This window comes from Protopterus annectens, chromosome 8.part1, assembly GCF_019279795.1.
Source record: "Protopterus annectens isolate FY-2018-M chromosome 8.part1, PAN1.0, whole genome shotgun sequence".
Lineage (NCBI taxonomy): Eukaryota > Metazoa > Chordata > Ceratodontiformes > Protopteridae > Protopterus > Protopterus annectens.
In genome coordinates, this window is record NC_056742.1 from 276,466,077 (window position 1) to 276,492,533 (window position 26,457).

Consider the following 26,457-nt stretch of genomic DNA (forward strand, 5'->3'; position numbering starts at 1 on the left):
ACCTTGTATAGTTCTGTACTCCTTTGTGAGTAGAAATTCGGTGACAGATTTCCTTGGAAATCAGTCTTTCTTCATGAAGAAAGTCACAGACCTGTTTACCATAGGCAGCAACTTGCCTTTTTTAGGTAATGCTCATGAACAGGTAATTGTCTGTGCACCAATCTGTGACTCACCCTTGCTAATAGGATCAAAAACAGCTTGGTTACATTTTCATTAGCCAATGGCTAGGCAACAGAGTGCTATAATTAAGGCCTTCATGTAAGCCTTGGCCCTTTTCCTTGCCTGTGAGGAGAACATTATCGAGGTGTGGGAGGCACAGCCTCAGAGAGGGTAGGTAGAAATACTCTTCACTGTTTAGATTGATGTGGTATGTCCACAGTTTTGCATGCTATGTTTGGCCATTGTTAACTGACTTTCTGATTCTGTGGCAGTTTACTGTTTAACAATGTGTGTTGGGGTTAGTAAGGAGACAGGCAGATGTGAGTGTCATACATATTTTTTATATGAATGTGCATGATGCAGTTGATGCTAGTCTGTCAGCTGTGTATGTTTGTAGGAGGAGACTGTGTCACATGTCCCTGTCACCTGAACATCCCCCCAAACCCTTTATGTATGGGTGTTGTGTGGATGCCCTGCTCTGTGTGTTTGGTAGGTATGGTAGGTCTGCAGCAGGTAGCTGCACATACTGCTGCATGTTTAGCAGGCCACAGCTGCTGCATTTTGGCCAGGAGTCATACTGGGGATTGTGAAGACATTGGGGGACAGCAAGCTGTATATGTTACTGAGGAAGCAATGTTCGCTCTTGTGTCACAGCATGGCCAGGGTGAGGGTACTCACAACAGTCCAGGTGAAGCATGTACCTGTGGTATATATGTTATGTAATAGTGCCATCCAGAGACTGGTAGGTGACATTTAGGACATGTATTCATATTTTGACGTGTGTCCCACCCTCCAGGCCTTTGACGTGCTTCTGTGGGTGGCAGTGATTGAAGTAGCAGCAACCAGTTCTGCTGGACGTTGCAGGGCTCAGTTATTTCCATGTAGTATTGACAAGCATGTAGTTGTCATGCAGCAGACTGGACTGTGGGCCAGGACTGTGGGTCCAGATGTCAGACAGGCTAGGAATGTAACAGAGCAACTGAGTCATTATTATGGCAGGTGTAGTTGCAAGCCATATGTGCATGCATACAGTGTGTTACACAGGATGACACTGACCTGTCTGTCATGCTTTTATAACCTCAATCTGAAAGGACTTGCCAGTACTTCAGCACACAGCATAGGTTTTATGACAACCATGCCATAAGTAGGTGGCACAGCTGTGGACATTCTGCAACAGTCTGTGCAGTTGTTGGCTCTGCCCGATATTGTAGGCCTCACATACATCCCTCAAGATGTCTTTGGCTGTGTACTGGTTCAGTGTCTGCATCACAGGCCCAAGCATGCTGTCATTCATGTCATATGTAGAAGTAGTGTGTCACTGTTAATCAGAATTTCTTTGTAAAAACACCAGATTTTCTTTACAGCTGAGTGGTCTAGTGTGCTAATGCACTATGCTATAGTTCAGAAGGCCCTGGCTTCAATACTTTGCAGGGGTGTAAATGTTTTGCTGTTGTGACAACTGAGTTGGCTTAGTGGGCTAATGCACTATGCTGTAGTTCAGAAGGTCCTGGCTTTGAGACTTGGCAGGAGTGATTATTTTATTGATGTACATCACAGTGTCAGAAGCAGATAAGGTGATTAAAGCAATTTTAAGTAGGTTTGCGTGGCGCGACACAATGCTCAGCTGTGCTAAGTCTCACTTAAACCTGCGCTATTTCCAAAAAATGAAAATAAAAAAGGGGTGATAGGAAAGTGGTGAAATGTGGGCAAGCAGGGGGAAAAACAATATGAAAGGCAGGTAGGGATGTGTGGGACGGGTGTAAGAAAGGACCAAATTCTCCATTTCTTATACAGCAACAGCTGTGCATGTTGTGTACAATTTGAAATTTGGAGCGTCAAATCCCCCAGGGAGGGGTGTGCGTGACATAACTTTGTTGATTAATTACTGGGATGACTGATTTGATGGCAGTGTACATGGGGGCAAAATGGAGAGCTCTGTATGGGGTGAATTTTTTTTGGGGATAGATACCCATTTTTTTTAAGGTGAGAATGGGATGTTGCGGAAGGGTTGTAGGTACACTTGGGGAGGTAAGTTGGGTAAGAGAGACTGCATTTGCAGACAGGCAAGACAGCGGACAGGGGCCATCTATGATACATGAGGGGGGGTAAACACCTTGGATGGGGTGGGTTTTGGGAATTGGAGGACCAAGTGCCTCCAGATGGCAACAGTGGAACTGACCTCCCCACCCATGGGCAGTCACCACTATTTCTTAATGGTCCCGAAGGTGGGTGTGCTGGACCTGGGCTTTCTGGGCTGGCCTGCCCCTCCAGGTGTGACATTCTGCCCTCAATCTGGCACAGTCTGTCATCCAAATCACATTGAATGACCCTGCACACTATCCCTGGAAACTGATTTTGGGTGCCAGCTTCTTCTCCGCGCCTGCGCCCGGGAGGGGCAGGCCCTGTCCCTTGAGGCAGCTTCACCCATGGGTGGTGCAAGACCAGCAGAGGGGAGCAGCTCCAGGTTGGGTCCCAGATGTACTGGGACCTGGTGCCACAGCCAAATGAGGTGGGATAGGAGGATCCACTGGAACCGACCTACTCAAATGTGCTATGATGTTGAGGTTTGTCAAAGTTTATTGGTTAGTCATAAACAGAACATTTCAACATTAGTTATAACAGCATGCATGGGTATTCCAATTCACCCAGAACAATAGAATTGCATAACATACAGAACACAGGCATAAATGAAATAACAGTCATTATTGTAACAGCATGCCAGTAACAGTTATGGCAAAAGGCCAACAACATTGGTATCTCAATGAGGTATGTTAGTATGCAACCTTTTTACTGTATAACCAATAATAGAAAACAAGGCCCAGCATTAGGTTTTCAGTACAACATGTGTGAAAATGGAACCATACCCGTAGTACAAAAATAATAATTTGTGATGCAGATAAGGGGTGGGAGGAGAGAAAGACATTCCATTACCAACTATATAGGCTATATTTTTCACAACAGTACTGCTCAGTATTACTTTGTCTACATGTGCCCTATAGCATCTGTAGCATGTACATACCTCTCAAACTATCCAGATGGGATTGTATGGGCCAAGCTGTAACACCTACAGGTACATAACTACAGGGGACTATTATATGTCGGGGAACATGTATGACTACCAAGGTGTACTCTTCACTAATGTTGTGTGAGTGTGCTACTGGCATACTTCAAATGGGTTCATATGTGTGTCCAAGCTTATTCAGTGATCACTATCTGTGACAGCATTACACTTGAGAGACATGTATCATGCACAGTACAGGGAGTTTATACCTATCCTGCTGTCACTGGTAGGCATGGGGTTAGACTGTCAGCTGACATTCACAGACTCAGCAGACATACAGCCGTACCAACAGTAGAACATTTAATTTGTCTTATTAAGTTGGAATAGTAGTGTACTGCATGACATTTTATTTAATGGAGTCTTATCACTTTGCTGAGAAGTGCTGTTTTCACACTAGTACATCTGGACACAGACATTAGTATACCCTTCATACAGTTAATACAGACATTTATTTACCTGTAAGTCCTGTGTGGAGAATATCTGTTAACAATACATAACTGTTTCTATAAATAGTCAGTACTACTTGTCTGTTACTATAAATAAATGTTAGTACCTGTCCCTGGATTCAAACCCTGGTCTGTGTGTGTCAAAATGAACAACATATATACTGCTTATCAAACTGAGCTACTGGGACACTGCTGTGTATTGGTTGACTGATACTTGCCTAAACCTCACCTGGTGACAAAGTCTGACCTGGTAACCTAGGTAGTGTCACACAAGACTGCATGACAGTTGAACATGCATGAATGAGATTCATACATGGCAGAGATAGTAGGTGAAGTGTGGAATGCAGGTGTACACAATTAACTCCTAGTGGATGGGAATATGTTTGATCTGTACAGACCATATTGGGATAACAGGTTGCCTACCTGACTCATACATTTGCAGATGGTATATTTGCAGTCTACAGCTACTACAATCTCATACTTGCCTGCATCTGCATATCTATGTTCAGGAATGCATATAGCTGAAATGCAAAGGTTAACACATGATAATCCTGAGGGAAGCACACTATAATACCTTAGATATTACTATTGAAGTTTCAGATCTTAGTGCACAACAAATATCATATTGCATTATATCTTGTAGTACAGCTCCACATTTACACTTATCATAACAGTTCCTTATCACCCAACCTTCGGTCAATTCATGGTGTTATACCCATGTTTGCTTCGTAGCACCTGTAATATTCAATTTCTTCAACAACAGCCCAGAATACACACAATTGGCAGAATAAAGCTTTATTGAGGGTGACATGACACATTATTGGTATACATCTGATGATCTTTATTGTTCTCCATTTGAAATAATGCATGCGCTGAAAGACAGCTGTTACTTCACAAACTATGGAATACTAACTTGATTTCCTTCACAGTTCTGACTGCAGTTGTACATTATTTCCTGAAAATTATGACTGCAGATGATTTATTCCCTTCACTTTATGAATCCAGATGCACTTTATTAGCATGACATTATTAATACAGTATACACTTGTTATTCCTTAACATTATTAATGCAGTAGTAACTCGCTGTCTTCCTGTCTCTGCCACATAACACAAGCACTCAGGTCACTCCAGAACAAGTACAAATTTGACTTTGTCATTGTCCATGGTGGTGTGAATGACCTGAGACGTACCTCCCTGGACTACATGAAAAGAGACATGGATGAGCTCTCTGATCACATAGCCCAGGCCGGTATGACCCTGACCCTGAGTAGCATCCTGCCCTCACCAAGAATTATACCATGGTATAGAGAAAAAATGATCAATTTCAACAATTGGCTAAGCTTCTGGTGTCATTCAAAGGGGATCCAGTGTCTGTCAGCCTGGGATGACATGCTCGACAAGCCACACTGCTTTGCTAGAGACAGCTTGCACCTGTCACCCTTAGGCTTTCAAATACTGGCCAAGGCTCTTGCCACCCCTATAGTGCCTTTTTTAGGCAAGACTCAAAAGACAAACCCACCACCATAAATTGCACAAGTAACAAAAAACTGAGGGTAATGCTGCTCAATGCCAGAAGTCTAAATATCAAAATGAACGCAGTCGAGGCACCCTCAGTATAGAGAAAATCGATATATGTGCAGTAACAGAAAACTGGTTTAAGGCTCCAGAGAGCACCCCAGCACTACCAGGCTACAACTCATACCATACATTTTGGCCATAAAACCCGGACCGAAATACAGAAGGCGGGAGAGTATCCATATTCATCAAGGATACCCACACCTCCAGGTTAGTGGCACAGCACGATGCTTCAGAGATCATCCACATGCAACTAACAACGGGCAAAACTGCTATTCAAATTATAGCTTGCTACAGATCACCCACCATGTCCCCAAGACCCCCACTCCGCATTCCTGAAAACACTGGGAAACATAAAGGTCCTACCAAACACCCTGATATTCAAGAAAAAGTCACTGGAAGAGTCCTGTTACGTATCCAAAGGATTTTAATAAAATAGTATAGTAAAAACCACACAAATATCAAACAAGTTAGCGCTTTCGGGTGTTAACCCTTCATCAGACAATGAACAAATGTTACAAAGCACTATTTAAGCAAAATACAACCAATCAAAAGTTAATAAAAGACTCGTCTATTTCTTAAGGTGGGCTTAATAGGTACTACATCATTTAAACCTGGGTTCCTGTGTGCAGTGAACTCTATGATCTTCCTAGATTCAACTAACTCAGTATATTGTTTAATGTCCCCTCCCCTCTTGTTCAATCTCACATTAACTATGGCCCTGAAGCCAAAGCAATGAGTAGGATTATCCTTAACATGTCTAAAGAGAGCATTGTGCATGTCATTGTTCCTAATACTGGATAAATGTTGTAGAATCCTTATTTTAAACATATTGTTAGTCTTACCCACATAAAAACATGGGCAAGACTTACAATTGGCCAAATATACTATATCTTTGGTTCTACAAGTAGCCCTAGCTTTTAGTGTGAATACCTTATTAGTAATGGGATGAACAAAGGTAGTATCCTAAAGGATGAAAGGACAGGCCTTACAAGAGCCACATGGCTTACTACCTATTTGTAAAATAGGGGTGACATGATCAATAACCTGTTCCCCACATAAAATATCTTTTAAACACTTATTTTCCTAAAACCAAACATAGGGGAGGGACCAACAATGGTGTTAATCTTTTCATCACTGGTAAGAATATTCCAGTTTTTCTTTATTATCCCACTAATATCTTTAGTACTGCTACTATATGTGAGCATAACCTTAGATCTAACATCATGAACTGTTGTCTTAAGAGATGAGTTCAATCTACTATCTGATCGATGCAGCCAAGGCTTATATTTATGCCCCCTTTTTTCTTTATTTTTCTCTAAAATACCTTTAACAAAGGCTTCATTATAACCCCGGTCAATAAATAAACCTTCCATATTGTCTAGTTCCCCATCAAAACAAGTATCATCCGTGCATAACCTAGATATCCTAGCCAGTTGTCCATGCACTATATTTGAAAAAGTGTAACGCGGATGCATAAAGTGTAACGCGGATGCATGCTGTCGAAAGTCAAAAATGTATTTTTCCAACATTCCTTCTTATGCAATGTTGTTGAGAAACCTAGAGTAGTTTGTGTTATTGAAACATCCAAAAAATCTATTTTGGTATAAGATGTTTCCTTCGTGAACCTAAAAAATTCAGTGGTGGAATGTAAAAATGTAATGAAAAGTTCTACTGTAGTACTGTCCCCCTTCCACAAGATAAAAACATCATCAACGAAACGCTTATAAAGTCCTATAAATGGTTTCCATACATTGTTGTTGAGAATATATAGGCTCTCCCAATAAGAAAGCACTAAATTAGCATAAGAATTAGCACAGGGTGTGCCCATGGCTGCACCCTGTGCCTGCCTATAAATATATTTCAAGCCCAGAAACACATTATTCTCCAAAACCAAATTTAACAGTGTAGTAATCTGGGTGATATTGTGATCAGTAGCTCCATTATCCTTCAAAAGTGTGCTAATAGCCAAAATGCCATAATCATTGTTGATGACAGTAAAAAGACTCTGCACATCTAGTGTGACCATGAGGTAACACACCTTGAGGGTAGCCCTATCTATCTCACCAAGTGCTTTCAAAAATCCACCCGTATCTAAAAGTATGTTATCCATTTTTTCAACATATGGTCAAGTGTGATTTCTAGCCAAATGGAAGCATTTTCTGTCACCCATTTTCTACCTGACACTATGGGTCGTAAAGGGGGGGTCCGTCAAAGACTTATGTATCTTTGGTAACCCTTTCAAAAGTGGTGTGACCACACCTTCCACTTTAAGGAAATTATATAGTTCCTTACTAATAACCATATCATTTAAAAGTTGTTCCAGGGTTTGGTGGACTTTGTCTATTAGATGTTTAACCATTAAAGGATTAATAGGAACATAAGTGCAAGAGTCAGAGAGTATGTGTGTCAATTTGTTATTGTAAAAGGTGGTGTCCATTACAACTATGGCACCTCCTTTGTCTGCCATTTTAATCACAATTTCTCTATTCTCATTTAAATCACGTAGAGCTTGTCTCTGGGCTGAAGTTAAATTATGGTACCTGTGAGTATGTCCTTTATGAAAATAATCTAGCAAATCTTTTAAATGATATGGTTATTAGTAAGGAACTATATAGTTTCCTTAAAGTGGAAGGTGTGGTCACACCACTTTTGAAAGGGTTACCAAAGATACATAAGTCTTTGACGGACCCCCCCTTTACGACCCATAGTGTCAGGTAGAAAATGGGTGACAGAAAATGCTTCCATTTGGCTAGAAATCACACTTAGACCATATGTTGAAAAAATGGATAACATACTTTTAGATACGGGTGGATTTTTGAAAGCACTTGGTGAGATAGATAGGGCTACCCCCAAGGTGTGTTACCTCATGGTCACACTAGATGTGCAGAGTCTTTTTACAGTTATCAACAATGATTATGGCATTTTGGCTATTAGCACACTTTTGAAGGATAATGGAGCTACTGATCACAATATCACCCAGATTACTACACTGTTAAATTTGGTTTTGGAGAATAATGTGTTTCTGGGCTTGAAATATATGTATAGGCAGGCACAGGGTGTAGCCATGGGCACACCCTGTGCTAATTCTTATGCTAATTTAGTGCTTTCTTATTGGGAGAGCCTATATATTCTCAACAACAATGTATAGAAACCATTTATAGGACTTTATAAGCGTTTCGTTGATGATGTTTTTATCTTGTGGAAGGGGGACAGTACTACATGAGAACTTTTCATTACATTTTTACATTCCACCACTGAATTTTTTAGGTTCACGAAGGAAACATCTTATACCAAAATAGATTTTTGGATGTTTCAATAACACAAACTACTCTAGGTTTCTCAACAACATTGCATAAGAAGGAATGTTGGAAAAATACATTTTTGACTTTCGACAGCATGCATCCGCGTTACACTTTTTCAAATATAGTGCATGGACAACTGGCTAGGATATCTAGGTTATGCACGGATGATACTTGTTTTGATGGGGAACTAGACAATATGGAAGGTTTATTTATTGACCGGGGTTATAATGAAGCCTTTGTTAAAGGTATTTTAGAGAAAAATAAAGAAAAAAGGGGGCATAAATATAAGCCTTGGCTGCATCGATCAGATAGTAGATTGAACTCATCTCTTAAGACAACAGTTCATGATGTTAGATCTAAGGTTATGCTAACATATAGTAGCAGTACTAAAGATATTAGTGGGATAATAAAGAAAAACTGGAATATTCTTACCAGTGATGAAAAGATTAACACCATTGTTGGTCCCTCCCCTATGTTTGGTTTTAGGAAAAATAAGTGTTTAAAAGATATTTTATGTGGGGAACAGGTTATTGATCATGTCACCCCTATTTTACAAATAGGTAGTAAGCCATGTGGCTCTTGTAAGGCCTGTCCTTTCATCCTTCAGGATACTACCTTTGTTCATCCCATTACTAATAAGGTATTCACACTAAAAGCTAGGGCTACTTGTAGAACCAAAGATATAGTATATTTGGCCAATTGTAAGTCTTGCCCATGTTTTTATGTGGGTAAGACTAACAATATGTTTAAAATAAGGATTCTACAACATTTATCCAGTATTAGGAACAATGACATGCACAATGCTCTCTTTAGACATGTTAAGGATAATCCTACTCATTGCTTTGGCTTCAGGGCATAGTTAATGTGAGATTGAACAAGAGGGGAGGGGACATTAAACAATATACTGTGTTAGTTGAATCTAGGAAGATCATAGAGTTCACTGCACACAGGAACCCAGGTTTAAATGATGTAGTACCTATTAAGCCCACCTTAAGAAATAGGCGGGTCTTTTATTAACTTTTGATTGGTTGTATTTTGCTTAAATAGTGCTTTGTAACATTTGTTCATTGTCTGATGAAGGGTTAACACCCGAAAGCGCTAACTTGTTTGATATTTGTGTGGTTTTTACTATACTATTTTATTAAAATCCTTTGGATACGTAACAGGACTCTTCCAGTGACTTTTTCTTGACTTTTGTGGATTCTATTGTGTCCTCTGGTTGAGACATCAGCATCAAGCATTTGTTTTTGGAAACGCCCTGATATTGGGTGATTTCAATTACCCAAACATTAACTGGGAGAACTACTCAAGTACGAACTCCCTTGCCCAACATTTTGTAGAATTTATAAACTCAAACACCCTGGATCACCTGGTCAACACCCCCACCAGAGGTGACAACATATTGGACCTGGTCATCACCAACCTGGGCGACCGGTGTTCCACACCAGAGGTCAACCCCTTGCTGGTTAGATCTGACCGTAAACTAATCACTCTGGATATCCACATTCTGCCACCCCCAGTCAAAGAAACCACTGTGAAAAACTTTTCAAAAGCAAACTTCACGTTACTTAAGACAGAGGTGGGAAGTTTCAAAGCTCCCATACTAAAGGATAACGCTGTCCAAGCTGCAAAATCCCTTACTAATGCACTCTACGGGCACCTACAAGAATGCATGGATCATGCTGTCCCAAACAAAACCAAGACTCACTCCTCCAAGAAAAGGAAACCAGTCTGGTGGACCCCTGCCATAAACAAGCTATACAATAGAAGGAGGAAACTAGTACAGAAAAGAGTAAAATCCCAAGAAGGGAAGACATCCCTGATCAGTATCAGCAAGAAACTAGGTTCCCTCATAAAATAATCCAAGGCTAGCTTTGAAAGAAAAATTGCCATGGACTCCAAAGATAACCACAAGGCATTCTTTAGCTATGTCAAGAATTTAAGTGGCAAGTCTCAGATCTGCTCAGAGTTAGTGCAGAATGGCACAAAATACACTGAACCGACCGATATAGCCAACATCATGGCAGGCAGGTTCAGTGCAAACCTCACCCCCCTCTCACCCCCAAAAGGGCCCATAACTATACCAGAAGAATGTAATGCCCCTGAAATCACAGACACTCAGGTTAAACCAACTCTCTCCACGCCAAAAACACAGCATCAGTGGGACCGGACGGTGTCCCAGGCTGCGTCCTACATGAGCTCAAAGATGAACTAACCCCTCACCTAAACACACTGTTTAAACTCAGCCTCTCCACAGGCTACGTGCCCACAGAGTGGCACACAGCAAGAGGTATTCCGCTCCACAAAGGTGGAGCCACAACAGACCTCGGGAACTATCACCCTATAAGCCTGACTAGCTTGGTCTGCAAAGATATGGAGCGCATCATCATGGATCTCATTAACAGAGACATTGGAAACCTCCAAACACTGGACCCTACCCAGTTTGGCTTTGTTAAGGGCAGATCATGCCTCCTAAACCTGGTGGACTTCTTTGAGACAGTTACAAGGCTGTAGACGAGGGAAAGGTGGTCCACACAACCTATCTAGACCTCGCAAAGGCCTTTGACACCATTCCCCACTCAGGTATTATAGACAAGCTCACCAGCCTGAACATAAACCCCTACATCACGAGATGGGTTTACAACTGGTTCACGGACAGAACCCACATGGTAAGAGTTGCAGGAGCTAGGTCTGACTCTAAACTGGTTACAAGTGGCATTCCCCAGGGCTCAGTCCTTGGACCCCTCCTGTTCGGCATATACTTCTCAGAGATACAGGCAAGCACAGGAGGACTGTGGTGCTGACCAAGTTCGCAGACAACTGCAAACTAGGGTCTATAATTGACTCACCAACTGCCACAGACATCCTCCAAAAGGGTCTCACTGAGACAGATACCTGGTGTCAAAACCATGGCTTCAAGCTAAATGCCAAAAAGTGTATAGTCATCCCCTTTGGAAAAAACAAAGTACCCACAAACTACCACATAAGTGTTAGCCCCCTGAATACGGAAGACATAATAAAGGATCTGGGGACCCAAGTAGATAGTAATCTCTCCTTTGATAATCACATTGCCAAAGTGGTTAGAAAGTCCTTTTATGTGGCCCACCTAATCACAAAAGGGTTTGCATCCAGATTGAAAGAGGTCATTGTGCCCCTCTATGCATCGCTCATCAGACCCATCATAGAGTACAGTGCCCCATTTAGGATGTACCTTACAAGACACCTGCAACAACTGGAAAGATCACAGAAATTCCTCACCAAGAGGATCACTGGCATCGAGCAGATGCCCTATGCAGCTCGACTGAAGAAACTCCAGCTGTACTCGGTTGCATACCGCCTACTCTGAGGTGATTCTTCCTGACGTATAAGGCCATGTCAACCCTGCTGGACATGCTCCACCTAAAGAAAACATCCCCTCGAGCCACATGCTCCAGGGATCTAAACCTCACCACAACAATAAATAGGACGTGCTGGAGGGATAGATTCCTGTCCCAGAGACTTCCCATGCTCTGGAACAAGATTCCAATCTACACTAGGCAGAGCTCTTCGCTAACCCTCTTCAAGAGAAACCTTGACGAGTGGATGGGAAACAGAAAGTTTACCCCAGGGATTACTTCAATGGCTCTGCTGGACAGAGGCACAGGGAACTAATCTAAGTGGTGGCAAAAGCCAACACATTCCGGCTAGGCTTATAAATGCCTTCGGGCAGATAGCCTAGTACCTACCTATGAAGCTATGATCCTATGATCCTATTAACATTATCAGGTTTCATGCTTTCATCTATATTGAACTGTACCTGGCATTACTCAATTACATCAGTCCAGGTCTATGAACACGTTCATTGCAGTACACTCAGAACAGAATATACTGCTGGCAGTTACTACTGTAATCTTTATTATTTATAGTGCTATATATTGCAAGATATATCTGTACTCACCACAGTCTCAGTGCTTCCTGGCTAGGCGCCCTGTTTGGGCCTCCAGGTTGTGAGCCCTGTCCTTTGCAGCTGTGGGAAGAGAAACACATAATTATGCATACCTCTCTATCAGATATTCATACTAGAATTTGGTAAATCACTAGTTCCTATACTTACAAACTTTTGGGGAATTGTGGTTCCGAGTGTCTTGGATACACTGGGCCAAGAGACCCCCCTTTTGATGCTTCCGGTCATCATAATGATGACGCACCTGCTCACCAGTGTGGGGGATTCCAGTTGCATTGGTGGGGTTACGTGCCCAGACGGTCCCAGGCCTCTGATTTGTATTCAGACCCCTGGTACTGGTCCTGCAGCAGCTGGTCATCATGGTCTTTAATAAGGAGCCCAATTATGATCCTGGACTCCAAAATGCCCCAGCGCTGCTCCCAGAAGTGTGCACCATCTCCAGCTCCAGCCATAGCTCCTGCAGTGATCAAACTTCAACAAGTTCTGGCTGTAGTACTGCCTGTTCAGTTTAAATAAGGCTGTTTTCCCCGCATTCTGCCTGTTTAGTTTAAATAAGGCTGTTTTCCTGCACTTTGCCTCCATTGGTCCATTTTTGAAAATGCTAAGCAATGCTTAGCACTGCCCAAACTCACTGAGCTCAGCTGAGCAGTGCTTAAACAGGGACCGCTTAGTAGTGCTTAGTGGCACACAAACCCGCTTAGCTGAGCTGAGGACTGCTTAAATGGGCATTCCTTAGCAGTGCCCAAACTAAATAAGTGGAGCTGCACATTACTAAGTACTGCTAAAACAGGTCCTGTTTAGCCATTGTTTGGCTTAGCTTAGCAGAGCTTAGCTATGGGCAAACCAGATTTTTAAGTAATAAATAGAAAATATATTGACATTTATTGCTCATTAATGATACTTTATTATTATTTGTATGTATTTTACTTTGCATGACCTAACCCTGTGTATTTTAATTACGTCATCTTGGGGTGCGACTGTAATGTATCAGACACTTGTGTGTAACTGGAGCTGTTCTCCTTGTATCTCTACTGAAAATAGGCTTCTGGACCAGCTGGACTAACCCAGTTAACAAATATCAATAATTACATTGATAAAATTGTTTTTATATATATTAATGCTGTCAGATGTAAAAGCTGAATGGCCTGTCTAGGTATTCGAAACGTGCATCTACTGCACACAAGGGCGTAACTCTAACCATTCAGCATGTAAAGATTTCAGCTATAGATTTCTATATATGTTTCAGTTATGTTTAAGCACTGCTGAGCACCGCGTCATGCAAACCCACTCAGCTATGTCTAAACTTGACCTTTTCCATTAAAATTAAAAGCTTCTGGTTTCTGTTTTTAGATGTCTGGCACATGTTCATTGCTAATCGCCGTGCCACTCAAACACAAGGGAAAAAAAATAAATAAAGGGAAATTACATTTTAACATTTATATTTCAGTGCCATCCTGCACTTTGTAACAGTACAGAGGGTGTGTTGCAGACACTGTTACACACCCCATACAAATAAAATAAAAACTGGCCAGGTAAAAACATTTCACTTTTCTATTTCAGTGCTGTGCAGCACTTTGACAGTACAGGGGGTGTGTTATGGACACTGTAACACACCCCCTACAAATAATAATAAAAACCAGCCAGGTACACACATTTCATTTTTCTATTTCAGTGCCATCTGGCACTTTGACAGTGCAGGGGATGTGTTACATATCTCCAACCACTGTAACACAGCCCCTACACTGATTCAGTAACCATGCACATGGCTCCCCCTCAGTAGCGTGCCTTCATTAATATGCAAGGTGCACTGCTGAGGGGGAGCTGCAAACACTGCCATGGTACACTCCGTGTAGGGCTTGCACTATTCCTACACGGAGTTTATTAAATCTGGGGGTGTAGCTATAGCTTACTCTTTTATATATATATATATATATATATATATATATATATATATATATGTGTGTGTATTTATGGTTCACACTGTAAACCTTGAAACTGCATCTATTTGTGGGCGACTTACTGTTTTCATGTTGGCAGAATGTTGAACCAAAATGTATTGACTACACTACAGTGAACGGGTAGTGTAATTGAAGCATTTGGAGTCAACATTGGGCAGGGAGATCAAGGTTCAGTGAGGAACAGGGAATTAGCCCATTTCCTCAGTGTAGTGCCATCTCTGAGTTGGTATATTCCATGTGCAGGGGGTGGGGGGGGGTACAGTGCAACAGAATTAACATACCATTGACTGTAGAGTTTCACGGTACGCCCATAGTCCATAGCAGGAGGAGACTGACATTACCTCCTGCTATGTCGAAAATATCGAACCATGGTTGTCGGTATATTCATTTTTTCTTTGGTTACTTTTCAACATTCCTTATTCAGCATTTCGGGTCAACAGTCGACCAAAGCAGATTTGAAATGCCAATAGTAAACCTTTATATATATATATATATATATATATATATATATATATATATATATATATATATTTATATGTATACACACACACACAGACAGATATATATATGTATATATATATATATATATATATATATATATATATATATATATATATATATATATGTATATATATATATATATATATATATATATATATATATATATATAGATACACACACACACACACACACACACACACACACACACACACACACACACACACACACACACATACCCGTAAAAAATAAATCAGTACTTTCACTCCTATTTCTTTCCTCCTTTATAGTTTTCATTGTGGTCAGGATGTTGGATAAGCTATCCAGCTTTAAAAAGTGCATTGCTTGTTTTCACAAGCTACTAAATTCAGATGCCCATGAAAAATGCATTTATTGCTGTGGGTCTTCTCATTTAGAACTGCCATGTTAGATTTGTGAAGCCTTTGGACAAAGAGCTGTAGCTGAGAGGAGGAATAAACTTTAAGGATCTCCTACAACCTACCCCAGGAGAAAAAGCACTCATCAGCTTTGGGGAAGTCAGTGGCTGCTGCTTCTTTTCCTTCATCATCCTCCAAGAAGGCAGACAAGTCCAGGGAGAAAGAAAAAGAGACATAGAAAGGCAAATCTAAAAGTTCAAAAAAGAGATCTCTGGATCCAACACACTTGTCAGCTCCGCCAGCAAAGATCTTTAGGCTGTCATATCTTGCTCTTTTTGGATCCTATACTTATCGGGCCCATGATACCTACTACCGTTAGATTTTCGCCAGAGCTTATTACACCTAGACTCCAGTCTCCTATTTTACAAGCTAGACCTTGATATCCATCTAGTCCTTGTTCATCTGCTTCTGCCTTGAGATCAGCTGGGTCCTCTGGGAACCTTACTGAAGTTGACATGTACAGAATGATGATGAGTTTCGTTTGGACCCAGATCCATTTGGGGGTACTCCCTGTGCTGCTGGATCCAGAAGGAATATTTCTCTCCTTCAATTTTTGATTGCTCCTTCTCCGATCAATCTTCTTAGATTAGAGCTCTTGGATGTGACCCTAGCCCAGGGTGGATTTGCACTGGAGCCATAGTTACACAATTCCTCAACCCTGACAGGTTCTCTGATGAAGTTGGCTGCAGTGAAGTCGGAGCCATCTGAGTCTCAGAGCTGGATTGCTGACATCAACAATGACAGGACATGATCAGATCAGAGGTCTTCAAATCCTTTCTCTACTTTAAGAGTATTGGCACTTGATAATTTGCCTCTGGCATCAGCCTCTGATCCCAGGGTTTAACCAGCTTTGGGAGTTTCGGCTCCTGCAGTGAGGTTCCTTGGATCTTTGTAGAGTTCCGCATTTAAGGCTTTTGAGAGAGTATTGTCTCAGCACAGAGAGCAATCTGCCATCTTGGAGCCAGATCCCACCCATCCCCAGAGAATTTCCCAGAGTGTGAAGCCTATTCTCCTGGTTCTGTCGGGATAGGCAATTTCTGAAAGCTTTGAGCCTGTTCTTTTAAGAAACTACATCTGTTTCTGAGTGCTAAAGCAGAGGTTCACTCTGAACACAAGTGTAAGAGGAGGCACTTAGACTCCCTGAGGAATCCCTGACCACTGTCACTGATCTTGTTGGAGAGAGTTGCCCTATATTCTCCTCTTGAGGACATCTCATTTGGAGAAATTCTCAAAGTTCTTGTTTAGAAAGAGGGCTGGTCTTCTAATAATCCATGTTAGGAGGAATCAGTGTTCCTTGCAGCTTTCAGTTCTTTCCCACCTACTACTTGTAATGAAGAAAATGGACGAATAGTCTACATTTGTTTAATTTATGGTCCATGGTGGAAGCAGCAGTCAGATTTAATGTATTGTCCTTTACAACAGCAACAGTATTCTGTGAGAGCTGCAAGACCAACACACAAACTCAGGGCAGCAATATATTAACTCATCTTAAAGTCTTGTACAAAATTGCTCACTTGTTGACCACTGAAGCTAGGCAGAACATTGCCGTAAATGTACTCCTCCTCCAGAATAGAATAGTGCCTCCCTTTAATTGCCGTCTGTCTGCACACAATAACCTACTCAGTCAGTGACGAATAAAATACTTGTCAATGGCTTTATATACCCAGCTAACAACCACAAGCATCACTGAGCTAATCTCAGCTCAAACAGTTGTGTACCTGTTACAGTCTGAGCTACATTATCGTTCTGTATGCTCATTTACAAAACATTAAATAATGGGTACTGTCCACCACTCTGCAGGAGGCTGCAGTTTGGAAACCAGTCCTATACTGTTACGAGTAATAAAAGTATTCAGTTATACAGGCCTTGATTCACACATGGTATGTGTGAAAGAGCTTTATTAAAAATAGTTTCAGCATTTGGAACAGTCTTCCAGAGAATATTAGTAATATAGCCCAACTACTGAATGTCCAGAAAACATTCAGAGACCATCTATTCAAAGGAAGTAAGAGCAAGTACTATAGCAGCATGAGCTAATACAGTGATGTACTAGTTCTTAGGCTCTGGTCTTATAGTGATTCCATTCCAAAATTTGCATGTTTAGTCTGTTTTGATACTGCCTTAGGACAACAGGAGTAATTTAAATATATTCATCCCTGCCATTTTTTGTACAGCTATGCAGCATTCACTTGCCGAGTCTGTCTGTTACATGATAGTGACATATTAAAGTGCTGCAAGATGTGCAGTATGCTTACAAACAATTCTATATTGATAATGAAATTTACAATATATATTTAAGCATTAATAATGTATGTATTTTTGTAAATGTTCTATTTTTTTTTTCAGTGTTGCACTTTGTCTATTATTGTACAAGGAATCTTTGTCAGGTGCCTTAGTGGAAGTATTTTTTTTTTTTTCTTTGTATTGTACTTATCTTTGCCATTGTGGATGAAAAGGGTCCCACAGCCAGTTCACTTACTGGTGAAAAAAAGTATAAGTAAATAAAAACAGAACACTTTGCTTTCCAACTAACACACCACGAGGCACGAACAAAGGACTGGTTCTAGTCTTTTATTCAGGTCCACGGTCAGGCAAGCCAGTGTCATATCGCAGAAGTGCCTGTATGTTTGAAACCTCAGTGGTGTGTGTAACTCTGTAAGCTAAGCAACCAGTGACCAAAGGGAAGTTTTCTTTAGTGGTTTGTCTTTCAGCTGCCTTGTTTGAGAGATATGTTCAGCAGTTGGCCTAGGTTGAATACTTAAGGTGCTGACTTTTTTGTTGTACACTTGCTCAGATTAGTCCACTTTAATACATTGTTGAGGCATGTTTAATTTGTTAATTCACTGGTTCATTGATTAGTATTAGACTAACTACTCTTATGAGCCTATTTAAGCCTAGCCAATTACCCTATATAACACTCAAACCCTGCAGTTTGTGTCTGTAAGGTAAACACATTAACCATCACTCCAACTTCCCACCATTTGTACAAAAGTATACACTATTTTGTGGCCAGGTACTTGGTTTTATCTCATTTGATCGACAGACAACGATGCTTTGCCAGAGATCGTCTGCACCTGTCGTCCCTGGGATTCAGGTTACTGGCTAAGGCTCTTGCCAGCCCTATAGTGCCTTTTTTAGGCAAAGTTCAAAGGACAAAACCACCACCGTAACAGGTACAAGCATGCAAATTCTGAAGGTAATGCTACTCAGTGCTAGAAGTCTAAACCTCAAAATGCACTCTCTCGAGGCACTCCTAAAAATGGAGAACATCGATATCTGTGCAATAACTGAGACTTGCTTCAAGGCTCCAGAGAGCACCCCTGCAATACCAGGCTACAACTCTTACCACACTTTTTGGCCACCAAACCAGGACCAAAACACTAAAGGTGGAGGAGTGTCCATATTCACTAAGGATATTCACACCACCAGGCTAGTTGCCCAACACAATGCGTCTGAAATTCTCCAGGTGCAACTAACACTAGGTAAGACTGCAATCCAAATTGTAGCTTGCTACAGATCCCCCACCATGCCCCAAGATTCTCACTACACCTTTCTAAACATACTGGAAAATATTAAGATACAACCAAACACCCTAATACTGGGTGATTTCAACTACTCTGCCATTAACTGGGAAAACTACTCGTGTACCAACACCTTTGCCCAATGGTTCTTGGAATTCATAGGTTCATAGGTTCATACTAGGCTATTTGCCCTAGGGCATTTATAAGCCTAGCCAGAGTGTGTTTGGCTTTCGCCACCCATTTTAAATTAATTTTGCTATGCCCTTTTTCGAGGATAGTATACTGTGCCTCTGTCTAACAGTGACACAGAAGTGATACCCAGGGTAAACCTACAATCTCCCATCCACTCATCAAGATTCCTCTTGAAGAGAATCAATGAGGGACTCTGCCTAACCTGGACTGGGATTTTATTCTAGAGTGAAGGGAGCCTCTGGGTTATGAATCTGTCCCTCCAGCATGTCCTATTTATTTCAGTGCTGAGGTTCAAGTCTCTCGAGCACGTAGCTCGATGGGATTTGGATTTTCTGAGGTGCAGCATGTCCATTAATTCCGGGTTGGACATGGCTTTATACGTCAGGCACAGATCGCCTCTGAGCAGGCAGTATGCCACTGAGTAGAGCTGGAGTTTCTTTAACCGGGCAGCATATGGCATCTGTTTGAGCCCTTTGATCCTCTTGGTGAGGTACTTTTGGGGTCTTTCCAGTTGCTGCAGGTGTCTGGTAAGGTACATCCCAAAAGGGGCATTGTACTCAATTATGGGCCTGATGAGGGATGAGTAAAGAGGCACGATGACCTCCCCTGATCTAGATGTGAATCCCTTCAAGATTAGGTGGGCTATATAAAATGTTTTTCTAACCACTTTGGCCACGTGGTTGTCAAATGAGAGATTGCTATCAACTTGGGTCTCCAGGCCCCTAATTACTTCTTCTGTACTTAATGGATTACCACCTATGTGGTAATTTGTGGGCACTTTGTTTTTGCCAAAGGGGATGACTATACACTTTTTGGCATTTAGCTTGAGGCCATGGCTCTGGCACCAGTTGTCTGTTTCTATGAGGCCCTTTTGGAGGATGCTTGTGTCGGCTGGAGAGTCGATTATGGCGCCCAGTTTGCAGTCAGCCACAGTCCTTCTGTGTTGGCCTGTACCTCTGAGAAATATATACCGAACAAGAGAGGTCCCAGGACTTAGCCTTGTGGGACGCCACTTGTAACTGGTTTGGAGTCTGACATGGCTCCAGCAATTCTAACCATGTGGGTTCTGTCCTTGAGCCAGTTTGCAACCCATCTAGTGACATAGGGGTTTATATTTAAGCTGGTGAGCTTATCTAAAATGCCCGAGTGGGGTATTGTATTGAAGGCTTTTGCGAGGTCCAGGTTGGCTGTGTGGACCACCTTCCCCTCGTCAATGGCCTTGGTGACTGTTTCAAAGAAATCGACCAGGTTTAAGAGGCAGGATCTGCCCTTAACAAAGCCGAACTGGGTAGGATCCAGTGTCTGTAGGTCCCCAATATCTTTATTTATGAGGTCCGTGATGATCCTTTCCATAGCTTTGCAGACCAAGCTAGTCAGGCTTATGGGGCGATAGTTTCCAAGATCCATTGAGGCACCACCTTTGTGGAGAGGGACCTCTGTTGCTGTACACCACTCTTTGGGTACATATCCTGTAGTAAGGCTGAGATTGAACAGTAGTTTTATGTTTGGGTTTAGCTCTACTTGGAGTTCATGTAGGACGCAGCCCGGGACACTGTCTGGTCCCATTGATGCTGTGTTTTTTGCTTTGGAGAGGACGGCTCTTACCTGAGCATCTGAGATGTCAGGGGGGCAGCACTCTGCTGGGATAGATATTTGCCCTTTTGGTGGGGGGGGTTGCGCTGAACCTGTAAGCTAGGATGTTGGCAATGTCTGTGGGTTTGGTGTATTTTTTGTCATTTTGGACTAATTCTGAGCATATCTGGGAATTCCCACCCAGGTTCCTAACATAACTAAAGAAAGCCTTGCGATTATCCTTAGTGTCCTGTGCAATTTTTCTCTCGAAGCTGGCCTTAGACGATTTTATGAGTGCCCGTAGTTTTTTGCTAAGACTGATCAGAGATGCCTTCCCTTTTTGGGATTTTGCTCTATCATGTTGTAGCTTCCTCCTTCTATTGTATAGTTTGTTTATGGCTGGGGTCCACCAGACAGGACGTCTGCCTTTGGAGGATTGGGTCTTGGTTTTATTTGGGATTGCATAATCCATGCATTCCTGAAGGTGTTCATAGAATGCGTTTATAAAGGATTCTGCGGTCTGGGCCATATTTTCCACAGGCTCGGGGCTTTGAAGGATTCCGCCTCGGTTTTGAGGAGTGTGAAATTTGCTTTAGAGAAGATTTTCACTGTGGTTTTCTGGGCAGGGGGTGAGGTCGGGATGTGAATATCCAGTGAGATTAGTTTATGGTCTGATCTTACCAGTGAGGAATACACTTCTGGTCTGGAGCATAGAGTCCCCATGTTGGTGATGATCAGGTCCAGTATGTTTTTTCCTCTTGTGGGAGTGGTAACAAGTTGTTCCATAGCATTTGAGTTTATAAATTCTAGGAACCTTTGGGCTAGGGTGTTGGAGCTAGAGTAATGCTCCCAGTCTATGTTTCGGTAGTTGAAGTCGCCCAGTATAATGGTGTTTGGAGAGACCTTCATATTTTCCAGTGTTCTCAGGAAGGCCGAGTGGGGTTCCTGGGTTTGGGAGGGTGGTCTGTAGCAGGCTATAAACTGGAAGGCAGTTTTACCCACTGTTAGTTGCACATGGATAGTCTCTGATGCTTCGTGCTGTTCCACCAACCTGGAGGTGTGGGTATCTTTGACGAATATTGATACTCCCCCTCCTTTTGTGGTTCGGTCCAAGTTTTGGGGCCGAAAAGCATGGTGTGAGGTATAACCTGGTAGTGCTGGGGTGCTCTCAGGAGCCTTGAACCAGGTTTGTTACTGCACAGATATCGATGTTCTCCATGCTAAGGAGAGTTTCGAGTTTTCATAAATTCTATAAATTCATAATTTCATAAATTCCAGTGCCCTGGATCAACTAATCCATAGTCCCACCAGGGGCTCCAGTATCCTAGACCTGATCTTTACCAACATGGGAAATCCATGCTCCACACCTATGGTCAACCCCTCATTGGTCAAGTCTGACCATAAGCTAATCACCCTTAACATTCACATCCCAACCCCCCCCCCCCCTTCAGTAAGGAAACCTCCATAAAAACTTCTCCAAAGCCAACTTCATGCTACTCAAGTCAGAAGTGACAAACTTCATGACACCCATGCAGTCGGGAACTGAACGTTTGACTGCTGTATCCTACACTAAGGTACTGTACGAGCACATCCATTCATACATGAATTGTGCCATCCCAAATAGAACCACGATGCTGTCCTCTAAAAAAAAGGAAGCCATTCTGGTAGTCCCCTGCCATAAACAAACTTTACAACAAAAAGAAGAAACTGTTGCAGAAGAGAGGAAAATCCCAGGATGCAAAAAACTCCCTTACCAGCCTCAGTAAGAAGCTGAGATTCCTCATAAAATCCTCCAAAGCTAGTTACGAAAATAAAATTGCCAAAGATTCTAAAGACAACCACAAGGCATTCTATAACTATGTCAAGAATCTAAATGGCAATGCTCAGATCTGCTCTGAGCTACAACAGAATGGCATTAAATATACTGATCCCAAGGATATTGCCAGTATCCTGGCTGATCAATTCAGTGCCAGATTCACCCCCCTCTCACCCCCTAAATGGCCCATCTCAACACTGGAAGATTGCCAAATTTCAGTAATAACGGCCACACAGGTAAAAAACGCAATCTCCAAAGCTAAGAATACTGCATCCATGGGACCAGATGACATCCCGGGCTGTGTACTACATGAACTACAAAATGAACTTGCACCTCACCTAAGTGTCGTGTTTAATCATAGCCTCACCTCAGGCTTCATGCCCACTGAGTGGCACACAGCTACAGTTATCCCACTCCACAAGGGGAATCCACCTTGGATCCCAGGAACTACTGCCCCATCAGTCTGATGAGCCTGATCTGCAAGTCCATGGAACGTATTATCATGGAACTTATAAACAAAGATATTGGCAACCTGCAAACACTGGAACCCACCCATTTTGGGTTCGTGAAGGGACGATCTTGTCTCCTGAACCTGATTGACTTCTTCGAATCAGTCTCCAGAGCCGTGACCGAGGGTAAGGCAGTCCACACAGCTTATCTGGACCTCGCCAAGGACTTTGACACCATCCCCCACTCTGGAATCATAGATAGACTTACTAAGCTGGGCATTAATCCCTACGTCACTCGATGGGTTGCCAACTGGCTTACTGACAGAACCCACACTGTAAAAGTAGCTGACTCCAAATCCAGCTCCAGACAAGTAAGAAGTGGAGTACCTCAGGGTTCAGTCCTGGGACTATTCTTGTTTGGCATCTACTTCTCTGAAGTACAGGCCAACACTAAGGAACTCTGGCTAACAAAGTTCACAGATGACTGCAAACTGGGAGCCATTATTGAATCCCCAAATGATGTGGATACTCTACAAAAGGGCCTTACAGAAACAAATGCTTGGTGCCAGAGCCATGGGCTAAAGCTCAATGCCAAGAAATGTATAGTTATCCCCTTTGGGAAAAAAACATGTACCTGTGAATTACCACATAGGTGGCAGTACACTAAACACTGAAAGTGTGATGAGACTTAGGGACACAGGTGGACAGTGGTCTCGCCTTCGATAACCTCATCACCACAACAGTCATGAAATCCTTCTGTGTGGCACACCTAATCACTAAGGGCTTTTCATCCAGAAAAAAGGAGGTCATTGTCCCACTGTACTCATCCCTCATTAGACCCATTATAGAATACAACACCCCGTTTGGTATGTACCTCTCAAGACATCTGCAACAACTGGAAAGGCCGCAGAAATACCTCACGAAAAGAATCACAGGTCTAAAGCAGATGCCCTATGCTGACCGTCTTAAAAAACTCCACCTATACTCTGTCGCATATCGTCTACTCAGAGACGATCTCTGCTTAACATACAAGGGCATGTCAAACCCAGAGCTGTTGGACATGCTACACTTAAGAAATCCCAATCCCTCAGAGCCACATGCTCCAGGGATCTAAACCTTGTCATTACAATAAACAAAACATGCTGGAGGGATAGGTTCCTGACTCCCCAGACTCTGGAATAGACTGCCCATACATGTCAAGCAGAGTGCCTCTTTGGCCCTCTTCAAAAGGAACCTTGGCAGTTGGATGGGAGAAAGGAAATTCATCCCGGGGATTACGTCAGTCACCCTGCTAGACAGGGGTCCAGAGAAGTAAATAGTGTGGGAAGAAATAGCCCAGGGAATTGTTATGGCTAAGCTTGTATAGGCCGTAGGGCTGATAGCCTAGTACCAACCTATGAACCTTATGAAATGGAATTGGAGTATAAGGAAGTAGGCAAGCATGGTACTCTAGTATCTGTAAACCTCACATTCTTCATGCTCCTGTAAAGTCTAGTAATGTTTAACCCCTTTTAAAAGGCTATATGTCAGAATAAATCAATAAGAAGTAATGTGTGAGAATGTGTTGTAGCACTGCATTTTATACAACTGTCCTTTGACATGCATTTTCATTCCCCTGTACTTAATGGATAGCAGTAGTAGAATACGTGAAAAGAGAAAATATTAAATGTGTAGTTTCAAAGAAAAGAGTTGATGTTAAGTTGTCTATCTCGCCTTCATTCTTGCTGGATGGGTTCGGAGCCGACCTCGGCTCCGACTCGGCCACTCTAAAAGCTCGAGAGTTGGTTCCACCGGCTCGAGGCTCCCCTTATATCCCACAATGCTAGGCGAGAGTTACCTCAGATCTCGTTTGCCGCTACAGCTTCGAGGTTGGTTGTTTCTACCGGTTCCTGGTGAGTACTATTTTTCTTGTGAAAATTAGTCTTTAAAACCCCTTTAAGTTAATATTTTTACTTAGTTAGTGTAGGTTAGAAAACTTTTATTCCCTACCCAAAATAATTTCCGTTTCTTTCCCCAAGAACCTTTGGTTCTTCCCTTGGGCCTATAGGCCTTCCCTTCCCTAGTGGAGTGTGTGTGTTTATTGTAGTTTATTGTAGTTTTAAATTACTAGTATTACTACTAAATTTATTGTGTTAACCTGACAGGGTATAACTTGTGTGTTTGTGTGCGTGTTTGTGTACACCTGTCAGACAAAAATGTCTAAAGAAGCAAAGGTCTCCGGATTCAAGAAGTGTGATGCGTGCTGTCAGAAAATGTCTCTGACAGACGCTCACACTTCTTGTGTCTATTGTCTGGGGCCTTTGCACCTGCAGGACTCCTGTGCTGTGTGCCATGGCTTCAGCCCCAGGGTCCTGCAGGAAAGAAAAAATAAATTAATTCTTAGAGGCTTACTGAAGCCAGAGGATTCCCTGTCTGTTTCAACAGGGAAGCCCTCTAAGGCATCTAGGTCTTCGGCTCCGGCATCTGAGCCGAGACCTCAGGTTTCTCAACCTTTGCCTTTATCGGCTCCGGCTGGAGCCGATAAGTCTCAGTCCACAGTTTCTGTGGCTCCCTCGGCTCCGGCCGGAGCCGAGGTTATTGAAGTTCCCGTGTCGGCTCCGACCAGACCTTCGGAGCCGACAACTAGGAAGAGGTCCAGGTCACCATCTCTTGGCTCCGTTCATTCGGCTCCAGGATCTCCCCTGCTGTCTGAACGGAGCCAAAGGTCTCACTCCTCTAGGTCATCGAGGCTGTCGGATCATGACCTTCAGAGGGTAGTGAGTCGACTACTTAAGTCCGAGGCACTAGCCCAGATGCTTCAGAGCCCGACTCATCAGTCGATGCCTGCCCCGGTCCATCAACATTTTCCTCCTTCGACTCTCTTGAGTTCGGAGCCGGGTCGCGTCGGAACTGAGACTGTGATTACGTCGGAGCCGATACAATTGTCTTCGGCTCCGTCGCCGGCTCCGTTTTCTTCTTTGGAAGAATCTCGGCGCCGGACTTCCCTCGTCGGCTCCGAGGGGGTGAGTGGCATCGGACCCTTGTCCGACCCCCTCTCCTCTCGGGGCTTCGCACTGGTGAGTTCGGCTCCGACATCGGCCTCAGAGCCATCACTGTCGGTGCCGAGGGGGGTTCTTAGCTCCTCGGAGCGGGGACCTCTGGCTCTGCCTGACAGGGGTGCATTCGAGGTCATGCAGAGTGTGTTAGAGCCTGGCTCTACTCCACAGTCGGCTCCGTCCGCCCCTCCCTCTATGCTGCCTCAGGGTAAGTCGACTCACTCCCTCATCCCGGACCGCAGAGAGCCAGCTCCTCAGGAGCCCCTGTGGGATTTCATCCTCTTCCGAGGCCTCTCCTGATTTGGCAGAAGAGCCCCCTCGGAAGAGGAAGTGTAAGAGGAAACACATTGACTCACCTGAGTCCATCACGTCAGACACGGATTTGGATGATTCTGAGGGTTCCCCCCGTTCCCCTTCTGAAGATGTCTCATTTGCAGATATTCTGGAGATCCTGAAACAGAGGGGAAATTGGCCAGCCCTCAACCCTTCG

At 42.9% G+C, this 26,457-nt stretch overlaps 1 protein-coding gene across 1 annotated transcript in view; it reads left to right on the forward strand.

Annotated features, from left to right (window-relative positions):
* The window catches only part of MCTP2 (multiple C2 and transmembrane domain containing 2), a 2,216,888-nt gene that overhangs the window by 153,251 nt on the left and 2,037,180 nt on the right, over positions 1-26,457 (forward strand). The window lies entirely within an intron of this gene.